Source organism: Haliotis cracherodii, unplaced genomic scaffold (genome assembly GCF_022045235.1).
Source record: "Haliotis cracherodii isolate W230 unplaced genomic scaffold, xgHalCrac1.p SCAF_16, whole genome shotgun sequence".
In the NCBI taxonomy this organism is placed as follows: Eukaryota; Metazoa; Mollusca; class Gastropoda; order Lepetellida; family Haliotidae; genus Haliotis; species Haliotis cracherodii.
This window is the reverse complement of record NW_027266271.1, coordinates 25,223,762-25,242,442: the sequence shown is the minus strand read 5'-3', so window position 1 is coordinate 25,242,442 and position 18,681 is coordinate 25,223,762.

The window sequence follows — 18,681 nt, the reverse complement described above, 5'->3', positions numbered from 1 at the left end:
CAGGCGACAGAACCTGACTACCCAATCAACCAGACGACTTAACCTGACCATCCGATCCTCCCAATGAACCAGGCGACAGAAACTGACTACCCAATCCTCCCAATGAAACAGATTGAACCTGACCACCCAATGAACCAGGCGACAGAAACTGAACACTCAATTCTCCCAGTCAGCCAGGCGACAGAACCTGACCACCCGATCAACCAGGCGACAGAAACTGACCACCAAATCCGATCCTCCCAATGAACCAGGCGACAGAATCTGACCACCCAATCAACCAGGCGACAGAAATTGACCACCCAATTCTCCCAATGAACCAGGCGACAGAACCTGACCACCAAATGAACCAGGCGACAGAAACTGACCACCCTCCCCTCCCAATCAACCAAGCAACAGAACCTGACAACCCGATCAACCAGGCGACAGAACCTGACCTCCCAGTCAACCAGGCGATAGAACCTGACTACCCAATCCAATCCTCCCAATCAGCCCGGCGACAGAACCTGACCACCCAATCCTCCCAATCAACCAGGCGGCAGAACCTGACTACCCAATCCTCCCAATCAACCAGGCGACAGATCCTGACCACCCAATCCTCCCAATCAACCAGGCGACAGAACCTGACTACCCAATCCTCCCAATCAACCAGGCGACAGAACCTGACCACCCAATCCTCCCAATCAACCAGGCGACAGAACCTGACAACCCAATCCAATCCTCCCAATCAACCAGGCGACAGAACCGGACCACCCAATCCTCCCAATCAACCAGGCGACAGAACCTGACCACCCGATCCTACCAATCAACCAGGCGACAGAACCTGACTACCCAATCCTCCCAATCAACCAGGCGACAGAACCTGACCACCCAATCCTCCCAATCAGCCAGGCGACAGAACCTGACCACACAATCCAATCCTCCCAATCAACCAGGCGACAGAACCTGACCACACAATCCAATCCTCCCAATCAACCAGGCGACAGAACCTGACCACCCGATCCTACCAATCAACCAGGCGACAGAACCTGACCACCCGATCCTACCAATCAACCAGGCGACAGAACCTGACCACCCGATCCTACCAATCAACCAGGCGACAGAACCTGACCACACAATCCAATCCTCCCAATCAACCAGGCGACAGAACCTGACCACCCGATCCTACCAATCAACCAGGCGACAGAACCTGGCTACCCAATCCATTCCCCCCAATCAACCAGGCGACAGAACCTGACCACCCAATCCTCCCAATCAACCAGGCGACAGAACCTGACCACCCAATCCTCCCAATCAACCAGGCGACAGAACCTGACCACCCGATCCTCCCAATCAGCCAGGCGACAGTAGTCTGCGCGTATACAACAAGCATGCACGTCTGGGCTCGGAGTATCGGAGCTGAGATGTCTTGGCGCTGATATGGCTTTGGCCAGTGTAGACGTGAAAGTGAAAAAGTGCAAGTAGAAGCAATGTATTCTGACATATTTAAAATCTGTTTACAACATGTTGTTGTCTGTGCTACAAACGGTATAAGGATCTATACCGAACCATCGCCATTGCAGTGAATTAAAGAAGTTGTTATCCATAAATTGTGTCTTACATACGTCTTTGGCCTATCAAACAATTCCGTGTCTGGGATAGGTTCTGGGATAGTCAAAGCAGCATAATGTTGAACTTGGCGTCACATTAAAATCATTCAAATATACCAGCAAGAGTCTGAGATAGACAGATACACTGGTGTCTCTTTGGTGGTATGGACTGGTTACTGTAATCCGAAGAAATAGTAAGACTGGTTTCCGCCACCGGAAGTGGTAAGCAAGGAAGCAGCCTGAGCTTTGGCGGTCCATACGAAAAGCGTTATTGTAAGTAAACAATAGATTAAATAGCTTATTCACGTGTAAAATAAAAAATGAATTAATTTAAATGAAACAAGACTACTTCAAATATCTACGAAACATCATCGGTGCTGTTTTAAACAGCTAAACAGATTTACAAGCATGTTCTTGATAAGTTGAACTTGACGTCTGCATGATTAGGCTAATCATTGAAACAAAGAGGTGATCATAAATTGATCAACATGATCAAAACGGCCCCAGTGTGACTTTGTAGAAGACTATACCATGCTATTGGTGTGACATCTCAACCTATTATTTTAGCCCCAACATACTGATAAACATTATCGGACATTGTTTATGGACATTGTGAAGCTTTAAAATACAAAAATTATCGGATCTCTCTTATATTGAAATTGTGTGTCTGTGTGTATCTCCCTTATGTTGTCTGTATTTCTCTTATTTAATTGTTCTTCTCTGGCTCTGTCTTATGTAGAATTTTTCTCCTGTGTAGAACGTCTCTTCAGCATATTTGGACACAGTTTATGTATTTATTGCCTCCATACCATGCATTTGTGCACCTTTCTGCTTCGTGTAAAAGTATTGAAATCCTGATACCTGTACCGTCATGATGCCGTGATAGTACTGATACCTGGCAGAATAATTGCAGCCTTGTACAGTATCCAGAAACCTATTTGATATGTATTGATATATTGACTTTCCAATGACGAACCTAACAGTGGTAACAGGTTATTATATGAGTTGTTTTTTTGTATATGACAAAACAACTCCTAAGCATGCATCATAAATCTGATCAAGTTCGGTGTCACTCAGAGATTGATCAAGACCCACCCCAAGGCCTATATTCAACCCGCAGCGAATGTCAGTACAAATTCCCAAACTGGAATCAATAATTTCCCAAGTCATATGTTGTTACAGTTAATATGTTATATCACAAACATTATGGCTTTGTAGACATGGGTAGAAGTGTTTTGTATTTCACTTATAACAGGACCACTAAACAGTCTCATTGCTCAGTTCAATTTATTCCACTGAAATTTAAAAAACAATTGAAAGCAATGTATAAAGACAATGTTAATATACCTCTAAATTCCAGAAACTAAGAACTTGTAAAATCCCAGTTTTGAACAAAATAAGAAATTTTATTTATCCTGACTTATTGCTTATCTCTCTCTTCCGAAAAGTAGTAGAAATGTCCTGTTCTGTGTTCCCAGAGAACAGTGAAAAACATTTCACCCCAACGCACCCTGTGTCCGAGCAGGTGAACCGTAACCACTTGACCAAGACCAGTAACTTGTCACTCTCTTTTTCATGCCATCTGTATATTTGTGAAAAAAATGTCTGTTCTCATAATCCAAGCTATCTGTTCAATACATTTTTGTCCCAAAGGGGCCTTATTTTCGGAACCTAGATAACTGTCATCCGCTTTACCAGAGATAATTTGACAATGCTGTTTTCTTGTTAACAAAAATGACATCATGATCACAGCGTTAGAAATGGGCACTAGTCGTGTAGTCCTTGCCAAACTGCCCAATAGTTAAGGTATCACAAGGACTAGTAGAAATTTGCCCTTTTGAAGGGTTTTGCTATATGTTATGATTGTTATCTGATTATAAGGACTAGTGGACTAAAACTGTTAGTTTCTACCGCTGGATCAATTGCATCATATTTGCCAGATCATTCTTTCTACAAGTTTGGCAAGAGATGGAAATATGATGGTGCAAATCTGATGAATACGGAGGATGTTTAATGAGTTTAAAGCCAGTCATGCACTCTAGCCATTGTAATAACAGACTTGTGCACATTGTCCTGGTGGAATAACACACCTTTAATGATTTTTGTATAATCTTTAGCCTTGATATTGTCACACTGTTGCCTGAGCAGATAAGCATAATATTGACAGACAGACCGGCAGACATTATAATAATGGCCATTCATGGTCTGCCCTGTCGACCAGGATTGCTGTGGAATCCCAGAAAACCAAAGCCATCACCTTGCCAGCTGATGAAACAGACTTGTCCTTGTATGGAGGAGGAGACATTAGATGTTTTCACTGATTTGACTATTTGGTATAGTTTCTATCTGATAGTGGTGAATCCAAGATTCATCCATGGGTTAAAAACTTTAGCTGGGTCTGCTTCAAAACGATGTAAATTCTCCCTAGAAAAGATGAATGGGGAGCGTTTCTGATCAGGAGCCAAAAGCCTTTGAACCCAGCATGCTAAAACCTTAGTCATTCCTCATTCATCAGAATGTTCCCAACTCTGTCATGAGATATCCTCCTGTTTTGGCGATGTGATGTGATGAGTGATCGATCATTTATAATCATATTATGTATTTTATGAACATTTTCAACAGTGGTGGTGGTTAAAGGGACTCCTGATCCTGGATCATACTCAAGGCTCTCTCTTCCTCTCTTGACCCCACTGTCCACCTCTTAACAGTGGCAGAGGAAGGAGCATCTACCCCAAAGTTGACAACATGTCTGCATGGATGGCTTTTGGAGTTAGCCCATTCAGTTGGAGATGCTTTATAACAGAGCTGTGGCCAATTTTATTAATTTTTATTAATAGAGAATTCCGAGTCACATTGTTGCCTGCCGAAATTAGCTGTCTGGTTGTGTATTTAGTTCAAACACAGCCTGTAATCATGGAAAGTTTTGTATTTAATACATGCAAACTGTTATGGGTGTACTATACATGTTTCTTGGTTAGGCTCAGAACTTTTCAGCAACCCCTTGTTTTTGATCTTGTTATGTGTATTTGTATGCAATTCAAAAGTATTTGGGTTATGGTGCTTTATTTTGCATATAGTTTATACATATATACAGCTTGTCTGGAGCCCTGATAAACTGTATCATGATAAGAATCACAATCAGTGCTTGATGTGTTTTTAAGCACCATCTTCTTCTTTGAACCATGAATACATACGTCTGAAATGCAATGTAGTTGGACGCAAGTTCGCCTTAACATGTTTAAGTCAAAAGTGAGGTTGTGATAACTCAATAAGGTCTAAAGAGCCTACTCCTTGTGAAAGTCCTACCATTGCCTGATATTGAAACAATATCCTATCAAAAGAAGTTCATGGTGAATGTGAGCCAGACCTTTAATTCACATCAGAAAACACCTAATATCGGTGTCTTATGGAAAACAAATGTCAAATGTCTATCACTTATGTTGACCAATATGGTCATTCTAGTCCTTCCTATTATTTTGGGGCAGTAGTTGTCCAAATGTGCCTCTGGACAAAGATTCTTAATGCACATTTGTACTACTAGCGTTAGGCTCTTCAGAAACATTTGAGTGAATCGTCATTTGTTGATTGAACTAACTATATTCATGCTGTTCACATAAGCATGATAAGCCACATGACATACAACCCCTGGAAAGTAGTTATGATGTTACTTTAATGGATAATTTTCAAGTTAACTTTCATTGGAAACAGACAAATTAGCAAACTGCCAAACTTTTAGTTTTTACCTAGCACTTATAATTTAATGACTTTGAATTAGTTCACAGAACTCCCAGAAAATTAAATTCCTGTTTTTGTTAGGTACACTGAAGACTACAACTAGTACTGGTACAAGGCTGAAAGAAATTTTGTTTATAGATCTGCTTACTTTTAAAATATATAAATACACAAAGCCTTTTAGAAAGTGGTCAAATTAAAATAATGTTATATTTGTGATAACACTTTCTCAGTAAAGTACAAATTCTGGTACTTTTTTGGGTAGAGTCCAATCAGGGATTCAAACCCACACTTTCAGAGTGAGGCACACGCTCTCATCGCCAGCACATAAGAATGGGACTCAAACGAAATAAAGTAGAAGAATTTGTACTTTCCTAAGAAAGTGTTTTCCAAATATAACATTTGTAACCTTAAAATGTAGGGGCAAACAAAGAAAAAGACTAATCATTGTACTTTGCTGAACGCAAACTTACATGTTCACCATTATAAAAATATGTGCTTACATCATGGAAGAGCTGCGAGACGGGCTTCAGGAAACCTTTTGAAGAATTAAAAAAAACTTAGAATGTCTTCTTTTATGTTTTTTGACACTTACTGACTATTCTTTTTCACTTTATAATCCATATAAACCAAAAACTGAAAGAAATTAGGCCCAGGCAAGGTTAATAATGTTAAAATATAAACATTTTAACCATGTTTTGACTGAAAAAGGTGAAACAATGTTTTCCAAAATATGAAGGCAGAGATATGGTATTGATTACTGGTATCATGGTATGCAATGAACAATAAACACTCAGTTTCAGCTGCCCCAGATGACATATTATTTGTTTTGCTCTGCCAAAACCATAGAAACTGTTGATAAAAAAATTAATGCAAAAATACCTCCATCATACTATCTCGCTGTTGAAACGTATTAAAGAATAAATATATAACATGCTTATATCCAAATCATAATTGTACAATTTGTGCAACATTTGCACTGCATATAAAGTCAGTAGAGCGAATAAGCAAACTAATTTGGCATCTCCAATGGCTGAAAAATCAATATTACCTTCATGATCACAAAGTAGGACAAACTCATTGTCAGCATTTGTCATGAAATGCAAAACATATTACAGCATTAGAAACTAACATTTTTAGTCCACTAGTCCTTATAATGGTAACATATAGTAAAACCCTTAAAAAGGGCAAATTTCTACTAGACCTTATGATACCTTAACTATTGGGCAGTTTAGCAAGGACTACACGACTAGTGCCAATTTCTAACGCTTGCATAATTACTACTACAGTGTTGACAGTACACGTAGGCTGGTTGTAGGAGGCGAATGAATAGATCATCAGGTCGTCAGGCTCCCTGACTTGGTTGATTGCATGTCATTGTATTCCATTTGACTGGACTGATGCTAATGATGTCAGTGACTGGATTGTCTGGAATGTTGAGTAATGTGTTAATATAAGAAACCAAATTACCCAGGGAAGAATGTTTTTTACATTTATAACTGGCAATAAAAACTGTCACAAAATCTGATTTATTAGTGTTCTCTTAACCACGTTAGACAGGCCTCCATGGTCTAGTGGTAAAGCATTGTTTGTCCGGAGAGCGGATGGTCCGGGGTTTGATCCCAGGCCACGTCATACCTAAAGACGTTAAGATGTGGTACTTGTTGTTACCCTGCGCTCAGCATTAAGGGGCTAAAACAAGGACTGGTTGTCTCGGTGTCAGTATACTGTGAATGAGTAGGGTATTCATGTTATACATCGGCATGGTATCTCAATGGGCGAGCACTATAAAAGTGACACCAGCAGCGGTAGAAAGTAACATTTTTAGTCCACTAGTCCTAATCAGATAACATTTTGCAAAACCCTTAAAAATGGCAAATTTCTACTAGTCCTTATGATACCTTAACCATTGGGCAGTTTGGCAAGGACTACAGGACTAGTGCCAATTTCTAACGCTGATCAGTCGGGAGTAGTACAAGCAGCCACACACACACACAAATGTGCATGTTGTTCACTATTTTAGAGCCATAATCTTGGATGCGACCCATTTCACCCCATTTCACCTCACCTTAACCATGTTAAGGCACCAGGTTCTTACTGTAACTCCTCCATAATGAATCTAACGGAGCCTTTGTTATGATTGGTACTCTAGTACAGGGAATTTGAACCCTGTATCTAGATATATATGATGTAGGCTAACCATCTCACATAAGAATTTCAAACTTATCTGAACGATACCATAAACATAGGGCATTTTCCTTCCTGCAATTTGGATTGTGCCTAATACTTTCCATGTTCATGTTCGTGTGCAAAGTGTCACCATGTTCATAGGGAACAAAAGCAAAATTGTTTCTTTGGATTTGATTAATATAGAAGGTTAATACATATTCCATCTTACTTCAGTGTGAGACACACTTTCCAGTAGAAATCTAGAAATGTTACACAGCAGCATGTGTTGACTAGTGCTGTGGTTGGGTGAGACACACAGGCCAGTCTGGCGCCAGTAGAAACCAATCAATGTTACACTACAGGACTATCACAAATGTGTTTTAGACTAGTGCTGTGGTTGGGTGAGACACACATGCCAGCCTGGCACCAGTGAAAACCTACTAATATTACACTACAGCACTAGTCTGAAATGTGTTGTGGACTAGTGCTGTGGTTGGGTGAGACACACATTGCAGATTTTCTAAATGTAATATATTTTTGTAAACTTGCGAGATTGTTGAAGAGCATATGTTCAGCGTGTTTTGGGGAATGGCATCACAGCCTTATTACCATCATTATGCCAGAAATCCAAGCGATATGCAACAATCTTTAATCTAAAAATTGTGAAAAATTGATATTTTTGTTTATGCAGTTTGCAGAATTGGCTATGGAATTTACAAAAAAATCTTTGCAGCAGAATAGTTGAGTGAATAGTTGTGGTCTGCTGTAAGATATTAGATTTCATGTAGTCAATGTATTGAAGCATATCCAGACATAAAGTTTAAAATATTAATGCTAATATTCTTTGTTCACTACTGTTACATAGGCATGCCGAGAAGCCGACATGTAGGACCTTCACTGGTCACAAAGGTTGCTGTATCGTACGTAGAACAAATGAGTTTATACATGCTAGACCTTATAACCAAGTGTTGTCAGGGTAATAACAGAACAATTTCATCTCTGATGGCAAAGCAGCTAGCAGTTGGATTTAATCATGTGAAGGTTTGGTGTTCATTTTGTCATCACAGTTTCATGTGTAGCAGTGTGATTCAAGTGACATGCATGTCATCATGGCCATGTTTGGGATATTGGTTAATCGTCCTTTGTCTCTTTTCTCCCAGGAGCAACACATGATGTAGGGGTGCGGTTAGGTCGTCCTTTGTCTCTTGTCTCCCAGCAGCCACACATGAGGTAGGGGTGTGGTTAGGTCGTCCTTTGTCTCTTGTCTCCCAGGAGCCACACATGATGTAGGGGTGTGGTTAGGGATGACTCTAGGTCAGGACAGTTATGATCTCAGAAACATTGTTTTAGTCCATATAAGTTATAATCCTTACCAAGAAATCATACCAGGTAGAAGTCAGTGTGACCTATTGTTTATGTGTGATGGAGTGGGATTCAGTTATGTTATTTTAGGCCTTTTTTCACACATTTGATCATTTTTTTGTTATCAAATACTATATTTGCTAGGGCTGGGACAGGTAACTCAGGTACTCAGGTTGGGTGGGTCCTGAGTTGGACCCGGGTACCCACATTACTACCCGGACCCATGGTTAGTCATGTGATATATTGTTTAATGACAAAAACTCACTATAGCTCAGTGGTTACACTTCAAGTCGCATTTCTTTCTGCTGATGCACACGTTCCTTTTTACTTGTATATGTTTGAGTAATGATAAATCTTCAGTCAACTTCAGTGTGCATCTGATCTGATCTGAACGTTTGATACATGTATCTAAAAGATTTTTGCCAGGGCCAGGGTCAAACAATTCCCAATCAGACATTTTGTTCCTATCACTTGAGACCTACAGTGGGTACCCGGGTAGGGTCGGGTGATAAGGGGTCGGGTACCCAGGTAGTAAATTTGGACTCGTCCCAGCCCTAGTATTTGCTGTATTAAGTGCTTGCTTATCTGTGCTTCCTGACCAACTTGTAGACCATTTTGTGTATAGTGTGTATATAAGACCATGTATAGTCTTCATACATGTCACAGTGACCCCTCCTTAGACGGAACTTTTACAAGACAGTCCATATTTCCTTGCATTTATTACAGATATTTTACAGATATCAGGAGTACAGAAGGGGTATACAATTACCAAGTCACAGCTTTGATCCATTTCAAGAAGGGTTCAGGGCTTTGTTAAATTTGCCTTGATTCATTGGTTTATTGACAGGTTGATTGCTACAATGGGTTTAGTACTTGTGATATAACAGCATTATTGACTGTCCTCCACAGACATCTCTGAACCAGCAAAACAGTTGTCAGGGAGTTGGAACGTGACGCTAGAATCAGCGACATGTGCAGGTTGAACAGATGTTCATTGATCGTATCTGTACTGATACTTAACGTCAATAGCTGGGACTGATGATGCATAGATATGGCCATAGTAATCCCATTCTAACATATCACCTGCGTATATTTCACTTTGGGAGTTATCGTTGCTGTTTTGAAGTGTCACAGATTGTAACTGTATATTTTGTTGTGATATGGTGTCCCTTTATAATATTGCAATGATATGATACATGAAAACTGTATCTTTTAGTGAATGAGTGAGTATGTTATTGGGGGACACCAGAAAGGGGCTTCACACATTGTACCCATGTGGGGAATCAAACCCAGCTCTTCGGTGTGACGAGCCAACACTAACCTACAAGGTTATAGGGCTGGCAATTAAGATCGATAATCAGAACTATCGTCGATGGGAAGAAATATTAACAATTATTGATATGAAAATTGTGTCATTTATAATATCTTACATAAACTATTGTGATGAAATAAAGTTTAGATTTACCAAAACAGACTTGTCATTGTCAATAATGGCAATTGCTGAAATGAAAAGTAATTATTTTGTTATATTTCAAATGTCCACAAAGTAATCCCTGCATAAACGTGCCTTCACTCGCCGGTGGAGTGAAATATGTTGATTTCTTTCAGAATTTTTCTTGAGTATTTCCGCAAAGTTACTTCTTTGATATTTATTGATAATTGATCGATATTTAGTTAACGATTATTGATTTCGGATCAGTATCGATAGCCAGCCCTACTAAGTTACCTGACCACCCCTACATTTGACATGTTAGGAGACATATTTCATCATCAAAGAGTATGAAAAGACACCCAACAAAACACAGTAGATGGGTGTTACTTAATGAAACTGTGCCTTGAGACTTTAGAAATTACAAAGTTTCAATCAATTTTCATGCAAATGTATGTCCCCTCTATATGCATGTGTATCATTGCACAATATGTGCACAGAGCACCAGCATTGTGATTCATGGAACATTTGGTTTTTCATAGTACTCCCTGTCACAGAGAATTGAAGTGGCCTTTGACACTTGCAATTGTAGCATAATAGTTTAATGCTCAGATGGATTAATCTGCATCTGTGTATAACAAAATTTTGGCATCATTAATTGAAATAATTTAAAATGATTTGAAACAATTTAGAATTACATAGAAGTTACCATATTTTAACTTCAGTGGATATTTATCCTACCGATCACATCAATAATACCTAATAAATTATTTTGTGACATCTGATCTTGCAATCTCTTATTATGAACATGATAAAATAAACCAATTTTTGATTGGCATTCTAGAAGTTGGTGAGTAAGTAAGAAAACATAGAACTTTATTGATAACAACTTCTAGTTTATTGCATATCGCAGTGTTTCGATGTAGATTCTTTCACTGTCATCAGGCTGGGCTATTGCATATAGAGATGTAAACTCCAGCTTGATAACGGTGTCATAATCTACATCGAAATATTGCTATATGCAGTACCCCAGTTTGATAACAGTGAAAGAATCTACATCGAAACGTCGCTACATGCAATAAATTAGAAGTTGTTATCCATATAGCTGAATACTAAACCGTTAAACATTGTACATTTTCTTAAAATAAACTGTGTACTAAATAACCTTCCTCCTTGCCTGGGATGCCTGGAGGTGAGGCCTCCTTTCACAAGCCTAATGTATCTGGTAATATGAAATATGAATGTTATTCCTCATTCTAAGCTCATCTGATGTAAGTTGAGGCCTGCCTGCTTGTCTGTCATCCGTCGTGCATTGTAAACATCATCTTCTGCATAACCTGTGAAGCTTAAACTTCCCTTGCTGATTCCAACCAATGATGACACCCTAATTTGTTCTAGAGGTTCAGATTCTAGTTTCAATAAATGCTGCCATATATATTTTTTTCTTAACCTTTAGCCTGCTGAATTGTTTTCACACTTCTTACCCCTGCCTGCTGGATTAATTTTAGCATAAGGCGCTGTAAAGAGGGTGGGTGATTTCAAGCAGTTGGTGATCATAAGAGAAGGGCCAATTGAAGAAATATTTTGCACATTTGTTCCCGATAGAAAACTACACATTACTATCTAAAAATATCCTGATGTTTTAAATCATACCAAGGTTAAGACCAAAGCGAAACACAAAATTTGTAAATTTAGATTTAAGTTTTTATCAACAAAATAATAAACATTGGTAAGTTAATTAAAGAAAGCACTATTATAATAAACATGATAACAATGTATTTTAGTTGCAGAATGACAAGTATTGTCGAAATGTAGTTACTAGTTTCATCTTTATCAACTAGTCCTCATTATTTAAGATATGTTTGTTGTATAACGCTGCTCTCGCTCTCAGCAATATTCCAGCTATATGATGGCAGTCGGTAAATAATCCAGTCTGGACCAGACAGTCCAATGATGACGTCATGAGCATCCATCCACACCATTGGGTTACGATGACATGCATCAACCATGTCAGCAAGCCTGACTACCCAATTCCATTAGTCGCCTCTTACAACAAGCTTAGTCGCCTTTCATGGCAAGCATGAGTTGCTGAATACCTATTCTAACCTGAACCTTCATGGGAATCATTTTTAGGAAGAAAGTATTTGGATGTCAACAGGGCTGGCTATCAATATAGATCTTTGAGATCAATAAGCTAAATATTGGAGAAGTAATTTTTAGCAAATATGTAAAAGCTCAGAGACAAAACAACATATTTCATGTCACTGGTAAGTGGTAACACATGTATGTATGGATTACTTTGCGGACATTTAATATATAACAAATCAGTTATTCTGTCTTCAGCAATGGACAAAAACAAGTCTGCTTCGGTAAATTAAAACTTTATTTCATCACAATAGTTTATGTAAGATATTATCAATGATACAATTTTGATATTGATAATCCTTAATATTTCTTCCCATCAAAGATAATTCAGATTATCAATCTTTTAAACCAGTTCTAACTGACACTAGTGACCGCAACTTTTCTTAATTTGATCATTTTAAACATTTGACTACATTTCCAGGTGTGCTACATCACCAATAAAAAGTGACATTTTTAGTCCACATGTCCTTTTAAGGACAACATATAGCAAACCCTGAAACATGAAAAATGTTCACTAGTTCCTATGATACCTAAAATTTTGGCAGATTGGCAAGTGACATGGAACTCACATGTACAGTGACAACACCATCTGGACATTTCATGATTTTATCAGTTTTTGATAGGACAATCTCTGTGCAATCACAAAATTTGGAAAAACCCTTTTGTATGACAGTTAGTTATTTTCCTAGAACATGAACCTATCTAAAACCCTGATGTATTTTTATTCAATGCAACTGCATGTGCAACAAATTCGCTAACACAGAATTTTTGCTTCTGTTCCCAAAACAGTGCACATTGATTGTCAATTATATTTCAACAACTAGTTGTAGATGAGCTGGTCTGTCATAATAAAAGGAATTATTTCAGCAACAGAATGAAACCTCCCGCAGAATGTTCATTTTATATAAGTTAAATAGAGACATGCATCAGAGTGTGAGGAAGCCTATCCAGAGAAGCCGGTCCTGAAGCGCATGGCTGTTACCACAGCCATATTGGAACTGTCATTTTTTATCTAACGTGAGTGAGTTTGCATTGACACTGTTTCTGTAATATTATGGTGTGTAAGCTTCATTTGGGTGGAAAGCTCAAAGTGTTTGAGGTCATAGCTGTTTACCACTTTGGTGACATCCACACACCTGAGTATGGTGCTGACAAACTATGTGATAATATTCATAACAAACCTGGGAATCAAACCCAGGATCAGTGGATGCAGGCAATAGGATGCAACTCACTACAAGGAATTTGAGACGCCTCAGATGACTAAGTCAGCAGTGCCCCCTTTACTGTTTTTGGTTGAAATTTAGTGTATAATTCCCAAGATAGTATTTCCAAACATGCAAAAGATGCTTTCACAATTCCAATTAGTAACATGTTTGTCCATTTCTCAGTTATTTGAATTATTCATGTCAAAGAAAGTGGAAATGTTGCTCATGCAAGTGCCCTGTGTATCTTGTTTCACAAGTAAACGCTTCAGTTAAGGTTAGTTTGTCTGTGGTCCTCCACATGTAAGTTGTTGCTGCAGAACTTGGTAGAATGTCTTTGAAGGGTTGTAAAATGCCCACCAAGAAGCCAACACTGCCCACATCTGTTCTTAGTGTACTGAAGTGGCAGTGGAAGATTCAGGGAACTTGACCAGCTCTGCCTTGTGTAGGCTATGGACTATGAAATCTTTCATAATACACTACATTTCTCATCTCTAAATTATTTTTTTCCTGATGCCTTTGATGGTTTTGTTTTCATAAAATACATATATTCCAAAGTCATGGTGCAAGACTATGCCTACAGGCTTGTCAGTAACAGTTTGTTTTGTCATGTAAAGGCATCAGTAGTCAATCGTTTGGCCAGACTGAAATACCGAAATCACCGTGATTAGTGCTGTTTGCTCTTAGAACATTAGCAAAGGACTATGAGAACTAAAATGTTTTTTATAATAGTTTCTAGGCAATTATATACTGCCTTTGTGCTCCTTTTTTTCTCTGTAAAAAATCCGTAATATTCGCAAGAAAACATGGACTGTGATGTAAATTTTTGGTCTAAATAGGTGAAGCTTATAAAGATTACTTAAAAATTGGTCTAGGAAATGGTCAGGGGGCAGTAATTGGACCAGGGCTACCTCTGCAAAGTGATTGTAGCCCAGCGACTGATGTAAGGGTGTGTTAAAGTATGGGAGTTACGATCGTCTCAGCGCTACGGTCGCTTTGTGGAACGGGGTCCAGGGTGATAAGTATGGCGAATACGGTAAGTATACTGAGAAGACCACCTACGTACCCATTCCCTGGATTAGTAAAGTGATGACTACTGAGCTTGCTAACACAGAACTCTGCTTTGTAGCTATTGATCAATAATGGGTGAATTTATTGACTTTTATTGGGTCTGTGTGGTTTGTAGTTTGAAACTGTAAACTGTTACTTAATGACTGACATGTCCCTTCATTTTATTCAATACCTGCTATGTTGAAGTTATTGAGCATTCACCTCAAAATGTCATGATTTGATAGTTTGGAAAGTACAGAATGGCATGTGATTCTCATGTCTGTAAAGTTATTGGGCTTTAAATAAAAGCAATGTGGCAACATGGCTATTATCTGAACATAAACATAGATTAATCGGGATCTAGTAGTCGCTAAGCATTATAAAGGTAATGCATTGTGAACAACCAATATCCTATTCATAAGAGAACATTTCACAGTGTGGGGATGCATGGGTGGCCCAGATGTGCAGAGTTGCATCCCTTAGGTTTGCCAGAAACCTATGATTGTGTGTTCGGAATCTTAGATTTGCCCCAGTTATGTTTCCAGGTTTGTCAGCGCCATTCTGGTGCTTTTGGGTTACAACATAATGGTCTTCGATCTACATCACCAGCTGACAGTCTATGATGAAACTGAAACCAAAGTCACTCATTAGAGTAAATGACAAATTGGTTACACTCTTCCAGGAAGGAATATCTCTTTTCAGAGATTTAAGGGAAATGTTAATCCAGAACATACTGGCAGTGATCAGTGAATGGGATGGATGAGTTTGAAGTCCAGGTTAGGAATTCTAGAAAAAAAATCTTGAGTTATTGACATGATTAAGGATGTACCGGTAGATAAAATTCTTTTGTATCTCATCACCTAGGCTGTAGATGTATCTGATCTTTCACCTTAAATGTTATGCATGTGATGTTAGTATTATCCACTTGAAAAATCCTGTTGACTTAACTATATTCAGAATGGATTTCTGAGAATCCATAACTACAGGTACACGATGGTTGATGATGTTTTAATAAGGTGAAAAGCCTGTCTAGATAACCTGATATACATACCCTACTTAGTGAGTGTGCATGTTTGTTGTTTAAAGGTGCACTCTGCAATATTCCAGCTATATGACAACTGCCTCTAAATAATAAAGTGTGGACCAGACAATCCAGTGATTGATATTGTGATTATTGTTTGTTTGTTGTTTAACATGTTTAAAGCCACACTCAGCAATATTCCAGCTATATGATGGCGGTCTGTAAATAATCGAATCTGGACCAGACAATCCAGTGATTGACATCATGAGCATAGATCCACGCAAATGACCACGCAGCAAATCTGACCACCCGATCCCATTAGTCACCTCTTACGATATTGTAAGCATGATAAGCAACAATCTACACTGTCAGGGTTTGATGACCCAAAATCAAATAAATCATCGACCTGACCGCCTATCCATTTGCTTGCTGGGGACCAATTCTTTCTTCTTTTCTTTACTGCCACATAACAGATTTGGTGCATAATTTCTGAATTTCTTCTGAATTTTGTTTATATCCACATGACAGACAATGCATATTTGTGGCATTTGTATTTGTGTTGTAGTTTGGATGATCTGCCCAGCAGACATTCTGCAATATGATACTTATGGACATAGTGAGACTATAATATGAAGTATTTAACTTTATGTATATAACATTGTTTGATTGTTAAAAAGTCTACTTTTTGCTTTGATATTACATTGTTTCTCTTTGAAATAATGTATTGACATATACAGTTTATTGTGAACAAAGTATCATGATGCCAATAATTTCAATTGTATTCTTAAGAACGAGTACAGTACTAGTCCTTGTTACTAGTAATTAAGGTTGAGTAATTTGTTTATATTTCATCTCGTGTCACGACTTTTTCTCGAAAATAATATTATTATACCTGTTTAATTTTATATATTCCTCACAAATGTTTCATACGAAACTAAGAGTTTACAGTTAATCTTTTAATAACAACATGATGAATCGAAAAGTAAACGCCTTGAAGACTGAGGTACTCCGTGATGTAAATGTCAGCATTTCAATTAAGGGCACCTGCATGTTTGGGAATAAAACAAAATATCAGTTTGGGCATAATTTTACATGCAATGTGGGTTCTTCAAAGTATCCGCCCACATGACCTATTTTGCCAGCAGGCATTCTCAACAATTGATATTGATTTTGTTTATGTTTACTGGTTTACTAGAGTGAGACTATCAGGCTTCCAGTGAAGACAGGACATCCGCAACTTGCTCACCGCTACCAATTTCAGGTGAAATAATCTAGTGAGCATGAGGAATATTTCACCAATGTGTGCCTGTCCTCAGATTGCGATTCTTCTATTTTTGTGTGGACTTGATCAGGTGGGATGGGGCAAGTTACCTCGAGACTTGTTTGCTTCAAGACAATGCCTGTATTTTTGCCATGTTTGACATGCTGGGAGCAATCAGTGAATCTCTACGCTATGTATCTTTACAGGTTTGATGATACTGGGACTGTTTGAACTAGTTGCCAGGATACATGTATCACCTCTGCCACTCTGAGATGTCAACTCGAATGCCAAGGTAAGTTCTTGATGTTCGTTGACATTCATGGAGGCTTTTGTGCCCATCTTCTGTCTTGACAAGTCATTGTCATTGCAGGTAAGTAGGTGAGCTTGTTGATAGGGAAATGATTGAGGCCTGACAGTGCCTTTATAACCAATATTAATTCTATTTATTATAAACTGAATTACAGATGCAAATACTGATATAACTGTTATCATTCTATTTGAAAATGATATATATTTATTGTTTGAAATTATTAATTGCTGTTACTGTTCAACATTAGTAGATTAAAAGTAGTGAAATATGTTGTACTGTATCTGTGGCAAATATAATCTGTAAAGGAAATTAAATTGGTGCCATTATTCAACTACCTATAGTCTCAGATGAGCATCACAAGCTTAATTCAAATTCTGCATCCACCCCATACATGACAAAATGCTATTTATTTTCTGTTTGAATTTCATAAATATATTGTCTTAAACAATGTTTTTGAATGTAAAAGTTTCTCTGGTTCAATGAATTTGCCAGCACCAAATTGGCACACTGCTTGGAATTGCTCTCATTTCACTGTCAATAAAGGTATTTTGATTAATTCATACTGCTATTGATGTTCTATATTCTTTATTATGTTTTGTATTGATCCAGCCTACTGGTTTGTTTGACCATATTCATCCAGTGCAGGTTCGAGGTTGGGTATAGCACCTTGTCCATGTTGTAGTTACAGACTGGTCATGCTACTGTCTTGAAAATATTCTGTTAATATTGTACATCTGGTTTGATTACTTGTTTGTAAAATGAAATAATATCAATTGTTTGTCAGTGATCAAATTACTCTCCAGTTTTTGCTGTGAAATATTATAGAAAAATAGAACACAAATAACTTCTTAGTAAATTCAGTGCTCAAAACTAAGGGGGTCCTTGGGGTTAACTAGCATAGCAATACCTCAAACAGTATATAGTTTTGATAATAGGAGTATTACAAGGAACTTGACTTTTATGTTTCCCCCAGGCGATTCTAGTTTAGAATTAGTCCCATGTAATGTATGCCTGTTGTACGAGGCGACTTAATGGATTGGGTGGTCAGACTCGTTAACTTGATTGCTTGCAAGCCATTGTTCCCCGATAGTGTGGATCATTACTCATCATATCACTCACTGGTTTGTCTGGTCCAGACTCAATTATTGTTAAGGTGCCATAAGATAGATGGAAGAAAGCGCTGCAAGCTGCTGTGCAGAGTTGCGTCCCTTGGGCACGCCAGAAACCTATGCCTGTGGGTTTGAATCCTGGTTCTCCCCGATTATGTTTCTAGGTCTGCCACCATGTTAGAACTGGAATACTGTTCAAAGCATCTTTAAATCCAACTCACTCACTCATATAAGTATTTAACATGCTTACTTGACACAAATGGTGCAAGTTTTGGATTATTAATCACTTTTGTCACATAAACTTT